The 14315-nt window shown below is 52.7% G+C and overlaps 1 protein-coding gene across 1 annotated transcript in view; it reads left to right on the top strand.

The window, feature by feature from the left end:
* LOC117193553 (pneumococcal serine-rich repeat protein-like) overlaps positions 1 to 14315 on the top strand; it is a 191839-nt gene that overhangs the window by 25051 nt on the left and 152473 nt on the right. The gene's annotated exons all lie outside the window — the stretch shown is intronic.

Below are 14315 nucleotides of genomic sequence, written 5' to 3'. Positions count from 1 at the left end.
GCACACCCTAAGCTCCGGTTTGTTTCCTTTTTATCTCACTTTTTCTTATCTTATATCTCACAGTCACTCCGCGTTTTTATATCTGAAGGATTTATTCCATTAATTAATTGTCCTTCGGGTTTCGGCACGACGCAACACTTTTATTATTCGGTGCTTTTTATACAACGTCGCCCCACGTTGGGCGCCAATTAAATAACTGCGGTAGCGGATTGTGTTTTTAAAAAGTTTTTATTTTACTTCTAACTTCACTGATATAGATTTAAGTAGAGGGTCACAAAGGATTCCGGACAAAGGGTTTGCGCGATCTTAATTTTTAGCTCGACTTTGCGGTGTCGCTTCTGGATCAAGACTGACTTGAACTTTCTGATCTTTGCATCGTTGATCCCTTTCGGGAATAGTTTTTCTATAAACATTTCAATTGATTTCGCCATCCCGAGTATTGGATTTCGTCATCCAAAGAGAGAACTGTAAAATGCCTAAAGTGCAGGATCTGCAGAAAGCCGGGAGTGAGATTGTTTATGAGAAGCCGGGTGTGGGCAAACATTGGTTTTCCATTTAGGCGAGTGTCAAAGATTGGGATTGCGGCGAGAGCCCTTGAGATTGTACATCTTAGAAATCAATTAGGCGGAGGCCCAAGATTGAAATTGTTTTCGTTTTGGAAAGCCAATGATTGTTTACAACTCGTATAAGAGCTCAATAGAATTGGGTACGTTAACTTACATGTGCCCTGGTGGCCCCGTATATACATACACATCTACATATCTACATACATATCTACATACACACTTGATAATAATAATAGGTACACACATCTACGAAACTTTAACATAACAGAAAACGGTTTTATGCAATATATTAAACTTAAAATTAGTTCTCAATTATTCCTTAAGTATTTGTTTTCAATCAAATAAACTTGATTATATTATAAGATAATGTTATAAAAGAAAATATATCCATTTGTACTTCAAAGTCAATGTATGTATAGTGTAGAGTGATGTGACAGCTGCCAGTGAACGGTGACTCCTGTGGTCACCATTACATACCCCCCCACACACACACACCCAAAAGTTTGTGGAATATGTGGAATACCATCCAATCATGATCTATGCAAATAGGAATATGTTGGAGTATCTATTAGTTGGACCGGCAATGAGGGCAACGCGCCTTGGTTGGTCCTGGCTCCTCTCCTGTTCAGAGCCACTGTCCCCCCCTCTCTGGTCCCCTCAGCCATTGTTCGCAACTCTCTCTATTGGGATTACTTGAGCTGATGCCGGCGCTTTGTTCTACCCCACCATCATTATACCAGCCATCCAAGGTATATTCAATACAAGGTTTGCCTCTCACTCTCTCTCTCTGAGGCGTGTGATGGTCTGGCCCTACCTTCTGCTTCATACACCCTGCATTCATCCAAACATTCACATCCGTGGCATGGCATGACATGGGTCCCCTCCGCATCTCCCTTCGTCTCGTGTTGCATTTTGCAACTTGCTGATCATTTTACACACTTACCACAGTTGTTGTTGTTGTTGTTGCAGTCGCTGTTGTTGCAGACTCTTAATATGCTTTTAGATATGCATCAGCCATATCTGTGTGCCACAGTGTCCGTGTTTTTATACCCGATACTCAAAATGAGTATTGGGGTATATTAGATTTGTGGTAAAAGTGGATGTGTGTAACGTCCAGAAGGAATCGTTTCCGACCCCATAAAGTATATATATTCTTGATCAGCATCAATAGCCGAGTCGATTGAGTCGTACAGACAGACAGGCTGTACGTCCGTCCGTCTGTCCGTCTGTCCGTCCCCTTCAGCGCCTAGTGCTCAAAGACTATAAGAGCTAGAGCAACGATGTTTTGGATCCAGACTTCTGTGATATGTCACTGCTACAAAAATATTTCAAAACTTCGCCCCGCCCTCTTCCGCCCCCACAAAGGACGAAAATCTGTGGCATCCACAATTTTAAAGATATGAGAAAACCAAAAACGTAGAATTGTAGAGAATGACCATATCTTTAAGACTGCGGAATCTGAATTGGATCGTATCATTATTATAGCCAGCATCAAGAAAACAATTTCTTTTTTTTTCGCCCTGTCTCTCTCTAACACACACGTAGCATAGGCGGCTTTGCTTAGAGTAAAACATTAGCGCCTAGATCTCAGAGACTACAAAAGCTAGAGCAACCAAATTTGGTATCCACACTCCTAATATATCGGACCGAGACGAGTTTGTTTCAAAATTTCGCCACACCCCCTTCCGCCCCCGCAAAGGACGAAAATCTGGGGATATTCAAAAATCTCAGAGACTATTAAGGCTAGAGTAACCAAATTTGGTATCCGCACTCCTGTTAGATCTTACTATAAAACGTGTATCTCAAAATTTCGCCCCACCCCCTTCCGCCCACACAAAGGACGAAAACCTGTTGCATCCACAATATTGCACATTCGAGAAAACTAAAAACGCAGAATCATAGATAATGACCATATCTATCAGATTGCTGAATCTGGATCAGATCAGATCATTTTTATAGCCAATAGGAACAAATCAATTTGCAGTGGCTACGCAGCGCCCGACGTCACGCTCAGACTGATTTTCTGTCTCTCTCGCACGCACTCTTTGTCGTGTCGTTTAATATTAGCGGCGTCTGACGGAGGAGAGCCATACTGACTTAGTATCGGGTATAACCGTAGAGTTGCGGTGTCCGCAGCAACTCACAACGTTCCCCCTCGTTTTTTTTGTATTCTATTACTTTTATTATGCTTTAATACTAGTTCTTATATAAGGTTAGCAACTAGTTGTGGGGGTCTGGGACTGTGGTTTGTTGGTGGGGTAATGGGGCGTAGCTATGCGGTACGGCCGCAAAGCTTTGCCTCGCACAGCCGTTCCTCCTTACTCCTCCGACACTTTCCTTTCCCTCTCCGCTCTCCGTAGTTCCCGCATTATTGTGGCGGCGAACCTAGTGGTGGCATCCCACGCCTTGGAATTCGCTACCATAAGCGGCACGATCCCTCCGACGCTAATGCTGGTGGCTAGCTCATCCTCTAGCTGGCGCCTCTCGTACTCGAAACGGTGGCATTCAAAGAAGACGTGGTGAGCGTCCTCCACGATACCTCGACCACATGATGGGCACCAGTCCTCCGTTTCGTGTCCAAACCGCTTCAGGTACGATCTGAAGCATCCGTGGCCGCTCAGCATCTGAGTGAGGTGGAAGTCCACCTGTCCGTGCTTCCTCTCCAACCACAGCTTTATATCCGGAATCAGCTGGTGGGTCCAGCGTCCTTTAGTCGAGGAATCCCACTTCATCTGCCACCTCCTGACGGTCTCGTGCCTGGGTGATTCTCTCTCGCCTCCGGTGGGAGGATTGTGGGTGTCCCTGCGAGATAGCTCGTACGCCTCGGCCCTTTCCCTCGCTTGCTCTGCTATTGGGACTAGTCCCGCGATGACCAGTGCTGCGTCGTCAGATATGGTTCTAAACGCGCAGGCGATCCTGATGGCACATAAGCGGTGCGTTGCTTCGACTCCTCGCATATAGCTCGGCACCTTCCTCGCTTTGGACCACACTGCGGCAGCATACAGGAGCTGAGAGGAGACGACACTGGTGATCAGCTTCCTCCTTGCTTGCTTTGGCCCCCTGGTGTTGAGCAGGATTCGCGAGAGTGCTCGGCAAGTCTGTGCGGCCTTTGTGTTGGCGTACTCCAAGTGCTCTCTAAATGAAAGCCTAGTGTCCAGCATTACTCCTAGGTATTTAAGAGCCCTTTGCGAAGTAATGTCGTGTCCGCCGACCGACACTCGGGCCGTCTCCACCTTCTTCCTGCTGCTAATCAGAACAGCCTCGGTCTTGTGGGCCGCCAGCTGTGGCGAGCCACGTCTCCACGGCACGGATTGCCCCGTTTGCAGCTGCTTCAACTGCTGCAAGGGTCCTTGGCTACCACTACGATGGCGACGTCATCGGCAAACCCGACGACCGTCGTGCCCTCGGGAAGGTTCAGTCGCAGAACTCCATCATACATCGTATTCCACAGGAGCGGCCCCAACACCGACCCCTGCGGGACTCCAGCAGTCCAGCAGTCGCTCGTCTCGTACAGCAGCACCCTCTCACTGAGGTCGCTGTCCACTATTCTCAGGAGGTATTCCGGGATCCGTAGCCTCCGTAGGGCTTCCATCGTTTTACCCCAGTCCGCAGAGTTGAAAGCGTTTTTTATATCCATGGTAACCAGCAGGCAGTACTGCTTTTGGCCCGCTCTCCAGCGGGTCCCACTTATTGCATTCTCCGCTATGTTGGTGACTATGCCAATGGCATCCAGGGTTGATCTGCCTTTCCGGAAGCCATACTGGTTGGGCGACAAGCCGCCGGCATCTTCAATGGCACGGCACGGCTGAGCCTACGTGCAATGAGCTTTTCGCATACCTTCCCCGCGTTGTCCAGGAGACAAGTTGGTCTGTACGAGGAAGGCTCGCCTGGTGGTTTTCCTGGCTTGTTGAGCAGCAGTAGCTTTTGAATCTTCCACCTATCGGGGAAGGTACCTTCTAGCAGACACTTATTGAATACCTCGGCGAAGGCGGATGGCTGTAGTGCCAATGCCAGTTTTAAAGCCCTATTTGGGATTGCATCCGGGCCTGGGGCTTTTTTGCTGGGCAGGCTCCTACCGGCTTCCAGGATCTCCGGTTCCGTGATCATTTCGATGCCCGTGATCGGTGCGTCGCTTTCTAAGGGGCCTGGACGCCTCTGTTGCTCGCTGGGGAACAGGGTGTGCACTATGTCCTCGAGGGTGCTGGGGTCCGTTGGCGCCTTGCTCCCGGCACTTAGCCGCTTCATAACGATGTTGTAAGCCCTGCCCCAGGGGTCTTGTTCCGCTGTGTCGCAGAGCTGGAGAAAGCATTCCCGCTTGCTGCTCCGAATTGCATGTTTCAGTGCCTTCCTGGCGGTCCTATACTCCTCATGCGATGTGACGAACCGACTCGTGCGTCGCGCTCTCTGCATAGCTCGTCTGGCCCTTAGACACGTTGTCCGGAGCCTGTCGATGTCGGCGTTCCACCACACGATTGGCTCGTGGTGCCGCATGAATGGCTTCCGCTGTCTCATGCTCCTGTCACAGGCCTCCTCCATTCGCAAGGCGAGCTGGTTGGCCGATTCGTTGGCACTTGTGTCCCCGAGGGCCTCCCACGTCTCGAGGCTTCTAGCAAGAGCGCTGGTGTTGAGCGTGTCCACGATGTAAGCTTTGCTCCTCGCGCTTGATCTGCTGGGTCTGGGGCGTTCGCCAATAGTGCATACTATGGCTTCGTGGTCGCTTCCGGTGTACACGTCTCCTATTCGCCACCTTGCATTGCGCTGCTGCGAAGGGCTCGCGAACGTTAGGTCAATGATTTACCCAGCGCTACCCCTGTAGAAGGTTTGCTGGGAGCCCTCGTTCAGCAGCGCTAGGTCTAGCGATGCTAAAGTTTCTAGCAGGATTCGGCCTCTTGCGTTGGCGACTTGACAGCCCCACTCGTGTGCCCACGCGTTGAAGTCCCCGGCGATTAGGACTGCCCCGCGGTTTCTTGCGTCTTCAGCTAGTTCCTCAATGATTCGGGCGAAGGACTCGAGGGGTAGACTGGGCGCTAGGTAGCAGCTGTATACCCATAGGTTGCCAGCTCTCGCGCGCACAAATCCGCGTCCTGCCAGCACATTGCTGAGTTTGCAGGGATCGCCTCCACATGCCCACAGGGATGCCTTCCCTGTTCTGTCGGTCGCCCAGGATTCGTTGTCACCTGATTTGTACGGCTCGCTGAGTATGGCCAAGTCCGATTTGAGTTCTCTCAGTGTCCGTGTGTGTGTCTGTGTGTGTGCAACTGAAGACGTTGCCAACATCGTCATTGTTGTCACTTCTTCCCTCTGCCGCTCTCTCTTTCCCACTCATTCTCTGCTGTTTGTTGCTGCCTTTTTGCCAGTATTTGTGCATTGAGCTGGAAACGCGCCAGAGACGGAGACTCCACACTCCCCCGTTTCCCCCCCCCCACGTGGACATGACTGGGCCAGCCAGAATGGCGCAGCACACAATTTGCATGCCAAACAGCATACAGAATACATATCGGACCCCGGACCAGAGCTCCAGTCCCCCCCGTCTGTCCTCATACCCGTCCCCCGTCTGTCCCCGTCCCCCTTTGCTGGTCTCTGATTCTTTCCATTCGCTTCGAGCTCTGGCTGCCACTTGGCCGAGCTCCCTTCTTGGTTTTCTGAACGTGGAACGCGGATGATGCGAGCGTGATTCGAGATTGAAAGAGGGAGGCGGAGGCATCGTGGCTTGACGGCTGCTCCACGGACTAAACGGCGGAGATTGATCTTTCTCTTCGACATTTGCATACATCATTTAAGCCCGAAATCGATGAATGTTTAGCGAAAAATGCACGATGCCATCTCTAGGTCAAACTTGTTTCGTCCACTCCCCTCCGGGGAACATGCCTTTTTCCATCGACTGTATTGGCATTTTACTGATTCATGTTTTCTCGACTGCCGTTTCGCTTATTCAATATCAAATGTGATGTGCACGTGTTTTTTTTTTTTTTTTTATTGGGAAAACAATTTATATTTATAAAATAACAATTATGGCTGGGAAGGGGGTGGGTCCGCTCCCGCGGGACTGCCGCTAGGCATTACTTCGCGGTGCGGGCTGTGGGGTCATCCTTCTGGCTTAGTTTGTCCGGCTTCGCTCCAGCCTGCGCAGCTCCTTGATCACGCTTGCTGCCATGTAGGCGCCCGCGTTCCAAGATTGCTCATCGGCTAGCATCTGGTCGGTGAGGGGGTCCACACTCACTTCTGCAAGCGTCTCCCCTAGCCTCGTTCGTTCTTGCGAGAAGCGGGGGCATACAAAGAAGACGTGCTCTGCATCCTCGTCGACTCCAGGCCCGCAGCAGCTGCAATACGGGTCGTCAGCATGCCTAAAGCGATGCAGGTACTGCTTGAAGCAGCCATGCCCCGTCAGCAGTTGGCCCAAATAATGGTCCATTTGGCCGTGCCTTCTTCGCAGCCATGGGCTAAGCTGGGGAAGGAGACGTCTGGTCCACCTCCCTTTTGCCGCTTGGTCCCAGCGCCGTTGCCACTGGGCTATAGTGCGCTCTCGCCGCTCGCTGGCTACCTCCACTCCGCTCTGCCGCTCAGCTGCCAGGAGATCCAGTGGGACTATGCCTGCCACAATAAGTGCGGCGTCTTCAGACACCGTCCGGAAGCAGCATGTAACCCTCAGGGCACAGCGTCGGTATGCGCTTCTGCAGTCTCTGCTGTATGTGGAAACCATCATTGCTGGTGCCCACACTGCTGATCCATATAAGATTATGGAGGTGACCACCCCAGCGATGAGCTGCCTGCTACGCTGCCGTGGTCCCCCTGTATTGGCCATCATCCTGCTTATGGCCGCCGTAGCTGCAGTCGCTTTTGCGCTGGCGTATTCCAGGTGGGCCTTGAAGTTTAGCCTCTGGTCCATCATTACCCCTAGGTACTTTAGCGCAGGCTTGGTCCTGATGATCGTGCTACCGACTCTCACGCATGCCTGCTCGACCTTTTTTCTGCTGCTCATTAGCACAGCCTCCGTCTTCTTCTCCGCCAATGCTAGCCCGTTGGCTGCGAGCCAGGCCACTATCATCCCGACTGCTACGTTGGTTTTCTCCTCTACGTCTCTTACGTGTTTCGACACTGTCACCAGTGCTATGTCGTCGGCGAAGCCCACCAGGGTGCACCCTTCCGGTAATGTAAGCCGCAGGATATCGTCATACATCACGTTCCACAGTATCGGCCCTAGGACCGAGCCCTGTGGGACGCCTCCGGTGATTTGGTGATGTTCTGCTCCTTCTTCCGTGTCGTAGATCAGGACGCGGTCCGTGAAATAGCTTCGCAGAGTCCGTGTGATTTGCTCAGATATACCCCTCCTGGTCAGGGCCTCTAGGATGCTCTTCCAGCTGGCAGAGTTGAAGGCGTTTCGTACGTCTAGTGTACATACTAGGCAGTACTTTTTGTCGCCTCCAGCCCATCGCGTTCCTGCCATGGCTTCCCTGGCAAGGTTTGTCACCATCTCGATGGCGTCAGTGGTGCTCCTCTGCTTGCGGAACCCGAATTGGAGGTCGGAAAGTCCGCGACGCTCAGCCAGTTCCGCCTCCAGTCGGTTACATACCATCCTCTCGAAAATCTTGCCCATGGTATCCAGCATACACAGCGGCCGGTATGACGATGGGTCGTTGAGCTCTTTGCCTGGCTTGGGTATCAGAACCAGCCTTTGCCGTTTCCATGCTCGTGGGACTGTCCGCTCCGCTAGGCACTGGGTGTACATTGTGGCGAATGCTTCCGGATGGGCTCTAATTATGCATTTTAGTGCTGCATTAGGGACTCCATCTGGACCTGCCGCTTTCCCGATCTTCAGCTTACCCGTGGCCTCCAGTACTTCTCTGGCAGTGATGATGGTGGTGGTGTCCCTCAGGCTAGCTCCTTCTAGCCTAGCTTCCTCTTGTAAGGGTGGTTGTCCAGGGAATAGGGTGCCGACTATCTTTCTCATATGCACCGGATCCTTGGGCATAGGCTGTCTGTTTAATCTCCCCATGACTAGTTTGTATGCTCCACCAAAAGGTTCCGCATCGGCTGCATCGCAGAGCTCCTTGAAGCATTTGAGTTTGCTGCTTCTGATGGCCTCCTTCAGCTCTTTTCTTTTGGCCTTGAATGCCGCGCCATTTCTGCCAAATTGGGCGGAGCCTCTTGCTCGCTGGTAGGCACGCCGAGCTGCGCAGCACTCCCTCCTGGCCTTGGCAATGTGCTCATTCCACCACGGTACTGGCCGGTGCCTGCTTCCTCCGATCTTTCTTTTTTTCATGGCTGCATCACAGGCCGCTTTGACGGTCCTGTAAACGGCAAGCGCGGATGCTTCAGCATCCCCGGCGGCGCTTAGGTTTTCTGCTGCCGAGAGGAGCGCGGCTCTGCTCAGGCTTTCCTCCTTGTACCCGGCCTGGAGCGCCCGCTGTATCCTTGTTGTGTTCCTGGGTGCAAAGGTTTCCGTCATTACGGCTAAGTGGTCACTATGGGTGTAAGCACTCAGCACTTGCCACTTCGCGTGGCGTGCGAGCTCTGGGCTTGCAAAGGTGAGGTCTATAATAGACTCCCGCCCTGCTTTGCTGAACGTTGGTGTGGTTCCTGTGTTGAGGAGACAGACGTTCAGGCTTGCGAACTCGTCCAGGAGCGATGTCCCACGGGGTGTGTTCTTGGCGCTGCCCCAAGTCGTGGCCCAGGCGTTAAAGTCGCCCGCTATCAGGACCGGCGATTTGCCTCGTGCGTCGTTAGCGATGTTGCTGATGATCGCCTCATACTCCTGCTGCGTGAACCTCGGTGCTATGTAGCAGCTGTAGACAAAAGTGCCGCTGTGCTTAGCTCTCACATATCCCACTCTGGATGCTCTGTGGGTAAGCTGGCCTGGTTGTGGGCCACAGCTCCAGATTGCTGCTCCTCCGTCTGAGCTTTGCTGCCAGACTCCTTCGTGTTTTTTGCCGTACGGCTCGCTGAGTAGCGCTATGTCGATCTTCTGCTCCAGGACTGTTTGCGCCAACAGATCCTGAGCAGCTCGGCAGTGGTTTAGGTTGAGCTGCAGGAGCTTAACCATCAACCAGTTTTGCTAGTGCCTTCTTATACTCAGGGCAGCTGCGACTGAGGGCCGAGTGGGCTGCTGAGCGGACGTCTCCTGGCTTGCCAGCGCATAGTATGCACATTGGCGGGTTGTTGCACTGGTTGTGCTTGTGCCCCTCCCCACCACATTTGTAGCATGCATTGCTTGCCACAGGCCGCTTGGATCTGCACCTGGCTGCAGTGTGTCCATAGGCCATGCACTTGAAGCAGAGGGTTGGCGCAATCCGTTGCCGCACGCGGCAGACAACCCAGCCGATTCGAACTTTTCCGAGCTCCAGGAGCTTCTTTGCGAGTGCGGGCTGAAGGTTCAGCGTAGCTACCTGCGTTGCGCCATATGCTTTCCGCATGTACGGCACTGCTCCTTGTGTTAAGTCGCCGTCGGTCGCTGCAGCTATGGCCTCACATACCTCGTCGCCTGTCGTGAGCTCGTCTATGTTGAGTACCTCAACCGCGACTGTCTCCTGCATGGCCTTCACGGCTGCCTTGTCCCCAAGCGCTGCCTGGATGGCCATCTGCAGCTCCTGGGTGGCGGGGTCTGAGGATTGTTGCATCCTTAGAAGCAGCTCGCCCGAGGCTGTCTTCCTGATGCCCTGAACCTTGTTTTTGAGGCTCTGGAGTGTTGGTGCTGCCTTCACCAGTTTGAGGATGTCGGCGTATGATGCCTCCTCGGTGCATTTGACCAGCACTGCGTCTGGTCGGCCTGTCTGCTTGCGTTTCGCACGCCTGCCTCTCACCTCACTCCACTTCTGTGTAGGGTTGGTGTCTTCCGCCTTGCCGCACTGCATCTTGGTTTCCTCTTGTCGAGTGGCGTCAGCTTGGTGTCCTTGCCTGGGCCTTCCGCGCGCGCTCTTCTCCTCAGTTCGGAATGTTGCCTCGCTCTTGTGAGCTCCTGATGCCGTTTGCGTCGCCTTAGTCGCACTGGGCTTGGTCATCCTGGGTAGGGGGCCAGTTGGGCCTGCAGTGTGATCATGGCACTGGCATCCTCCTGGCGCTGCCCTTTTATCCTCTGGCGCCTGCAGATGGGATTTGACTTCCACTTGCAACTCCTTCATGCGTGCTACCATCTTCTTGATGGCCATGTTGATCGACCTCTGGCCCTTCTCGTTCATCTGGTGGAGTAGGTCGTCCAGGATTGCGCCAATCTCGTCTATGTCCTGTAAGCAGTTCCTGCTTCGCTTGGGGGGGTTTTTCTCCCGCTACTCGATGGTGTAGGGGGGTCCCTCGGCCTCTTCAGAGTATCAGTGCCCTTGCCGCCGTCCTGCGTAGCCCCACTGGCAAAGCTGTGCAACGAGCTCTGCTTCATTGGCGGTGCTAAAGCTGCTTGTGGCGGTGTTCGGGCCACCTTTGAGGCTTTTTGGAAAGCCATTGCTCCTTGGCTTGTAGCGAATTTTGCTTCGTCGGCCAAGTGTGCCACCGGCGAAGCAGGATTCGGGGGAACATCTCTCAGGGCCTCCAGGGTCCGCGCCCCGGCCACGGGATTCCTCCACGCGTGTGAATTTGGGATGGAACTTATGCGTAGGGGTGTGTGCGGTTTGCAAGTGATCCCGCCTAGGAGTTAGGCAGTACCTTCCCTCAGGTGCGGTCGCTGACAGAAGCTAGCTGCTGTGGGCGCAGTTATCTTCCGCAGCGGGCTCTGTCGAGGGCTGGATGCTTTGGCACCTAGTGCCCCTTCACCGCACTGCAGTCGATCAGCTGGTTAGTGGCCTGCACTATCCAGCCCTGGTACCCCAGTCGATCAGCTGCGAGGCCTGGAGTGAAGAAGAAGAACGGGAGAACCGGCCCAAAGGAGAGAAAGGATGAAAAAAGGTGGGAATCTCCAAGTGACGAGTGAAAAGCGCCGTCCAAAGCACTCACGGTGGGCCCCAGCGCCCCTGCCCCCTTTGGGTGACCGTGGAAGTGCAACGCGCAGCCCGGATCAGAAGCCAGTCGGGGTGAGACTCGATCCTCCCAGGTGAGCACGCGGGGTCAGCAAGAGCTTGAGCTAATTTCGGGTATTTTTTTCCAGGTATCTTTCGCGATTTGTCTGTGTCTTGCAGAGCAGCTGTTTGGCGCGTCCGCACTCGAAAAATTCGCGGTTGACTGTCCCGACTGATGTGCACGTGTGTGAATGTGTGTGTGTGGATGAGGATCCGGATGCGGATGTATTTGCGGACACTTGAGTGGAGGGAAAGAACCAAAACCGGAGCCAAATCCGGATATGTACTAGCATTGAGCCGTAGACAAGGGAAAAGTCAAGGGTCTCAAGTCGATTCAATATTTTACTCGAGTGGGCACTCCGGTAGGAAGTCCGGGTACCGGGTTCGGGTATCGGGTGCGGGTACCGGGTACCGGTTTCGCGCGGGGATTGACTCTGCAGCAGCTGCTCCACGGTTTCCCTTTTTCGCACATTGTTGAAGGAATTAATCTGCAAATCAATTAATTTTCACGGCACTTGGGATTTTTTTTTTTCGTTGCACTACGCTTCGCTGGGCATTGCTGGGCGGCGAGTGGAAGGTCCTGGACCTAAGCCTGGTCCTGTTACCCGAGCCCCGAACCCCGAACACTCAATCAAATGAAAATTAGCATTTAATGCGCCCGAAAGCCAAGGGATGGTGGAGAGGAGAGGAGCGGGACCGTCCCCAGGGGACGCGAACAACCAACCCTCTTGCGGCCAATCCTCCTTGTCCCCTGTCCTCCTGGGAGTCCCAGTGAGAGACGGGGAGGCAACGGAAATTGATTGCAGTTTCAGGATTGGGACGAACCCTCCTTATACCGCATCCTCATTCCTCATCCTCGTCCCCACCTCCTGCTGCTGCTGCTGCCTGACAAAAGGTGTCGGCTATGTAATTATACGTGCCTCATTGTCCTGTGCCCTCCCCTGTCGCATCCCTCCCTTGTTTACTTATTAAGCATATTTGTCCTGTGTCCCCCTGCTGCCTGCTTTGCCGCTCCTTTGTGGCTTCTTTCTCTTTACGCGACAGCTGCGCACATTTCCCCTTCGCCTCCCCTCCCCGTTTTTCCTCATTACTTTTGCAGAGGGTCCTTTCTTCGTTCGCCTGGACCGCTCCTTTTCCCTGCCTGGGCGCTGATATTTGCAACAATTATATGTAATTAATCCCAGCGACACATTAATCAACATCTTTCCACCTTGCCCCCAGCCTCTCTCGCACGCTCACCTTTCGCGGTTAATTATCCGAGTGGCTTCTACCGTGGCTGGGGAGGGGGACAGGGCAGGGTGGCGCATAATCTAATTAAGTGGCCCACATCCACCCACATTCTCATCCAGCCTCCGCCCTGGCACTCTGGCTGTGTTTTTGCGTCATAAAAATACACAGAAAAGGAGAAAAGAGCTGACGTCTGGCAGTGGAAGGGAGAAAGGCAGTCTCTCGGGAGAGAAAGAAAGGAGTGGAAATGAACAGAGTAGAGTCTGTCCCCCAAAAGGCTTTGCATGGCCAGGACGTGTCGTCAGTTTGTCGCAGTTGATGCTCCTAAATGATGCCCCCACCCCCCTACCCCCGGTGAGAGATTCCGGAAAAGGGACGAAACGCAACGAAACGCAACTCCGTGCTAAACAATGGGAGACAAAACAAAAAAAGAAACACAGAAAAACAGAAAAACACACACATGAAAAGCATACATTACACGCTCGGAATCCCTTGAGGGGGAAAACAGAGAAGCAGAAAACCCAGAAGGTGGTCTGTGGAGGGGGAGGGGTGGATAATGTTGTTGGTTCACATGTCGAGCTTCGTTTTTTTCCCTCTTTCATATTTTTGTAGGGAAAACGTGGGCAAAGGCATAGCCCTCGCTGGAGAAGGGGGAAAATGTGAGGGTAAGAGTCCTCGTCGAGGGCCTGAGTACCGTTACACTGGAAGAAACATAAATTCTTGAAAATTCAAGTACGATTAGGCGGCTTTCGGTGAAGAGCCAGAAAGAGGTAGGTAATCCGTACAAAATTTTTGTTCTTGATTTACTGACGAACACCTTGAATGCAATGTATTTCCTCTCACTTGTCCCTCCTTTGAGAAGAATTTTTGCTGACACACTCGTATGTATCTATGGGGTTTGCAAAATTTGTAAAAAGAATTCTGGAAATTCTGCTTTTCTGCTACGGACTCTGGATAAATATTTGCCCTAGAACAGAGACGAAGCCTGCCACTCTTTTGACCAGGAGATCATTTAATTTGCAAATTTCTGCCTTTCCCCAGGGACGGGCCAGGGCCAAATATTTGCACAGAAAGGCAGAAGGCAGGCGGCATGCGGCAGGCAAACAAGCAACCCTCGTTCAGGCACAGCAACCCTTAAGCTCTCCCTGCTATGCCTCTGCCTCTCTGCCTTCCATGTTAATCGTTATTTTGGCACTCTGCCACCGCTCCCCTCCGACCCTTCGCTGCTGCGTAATCGCTTTTCGCCATAAAATTCTAAGAAAGATATTTCCAGAGTCCCAGGGTCCATTTCTGGCGTAGCGCATTTTCAAATTATCCTCAATGAAATTATGAAAGCAAAAAAAAGCAAAAGATGCTGGGGAAGGGGAAACAAACCGCTTGAGTCAAATATTTTTGATGAGGGTCATAATTATAATGGAACAGGTCTCGCATACAGACAAACCCCGCCCGAGCCCGAGCCTGAGCCCAAGCCCAAGCCCGAGCCCGAGAGTCGTGTCATCTCCCTTCTGCACTCCGTTGCTTCGTTTCGTTTCGTTTCGTTCCG

Source organism: Drosophila miranda, assembly GCF_003369915.1.
Source record: "Drosophila miranda strain MSH22 chromosome Y unlocalized genomic scaffold, D.miranda_PacBio2.1 Contig_Y2_pilon, whole genome shotgun sequence".
Classification (NCBI taxonomy): Eukaryota; Metazoa; Arthropoda; class Insecta; order Diptera; family Drosophilidae; genus Drosophila; species Drosophila miranda.
This window is presented reverse-complemented; position numbering and strand designations above follow the sequence as displayed.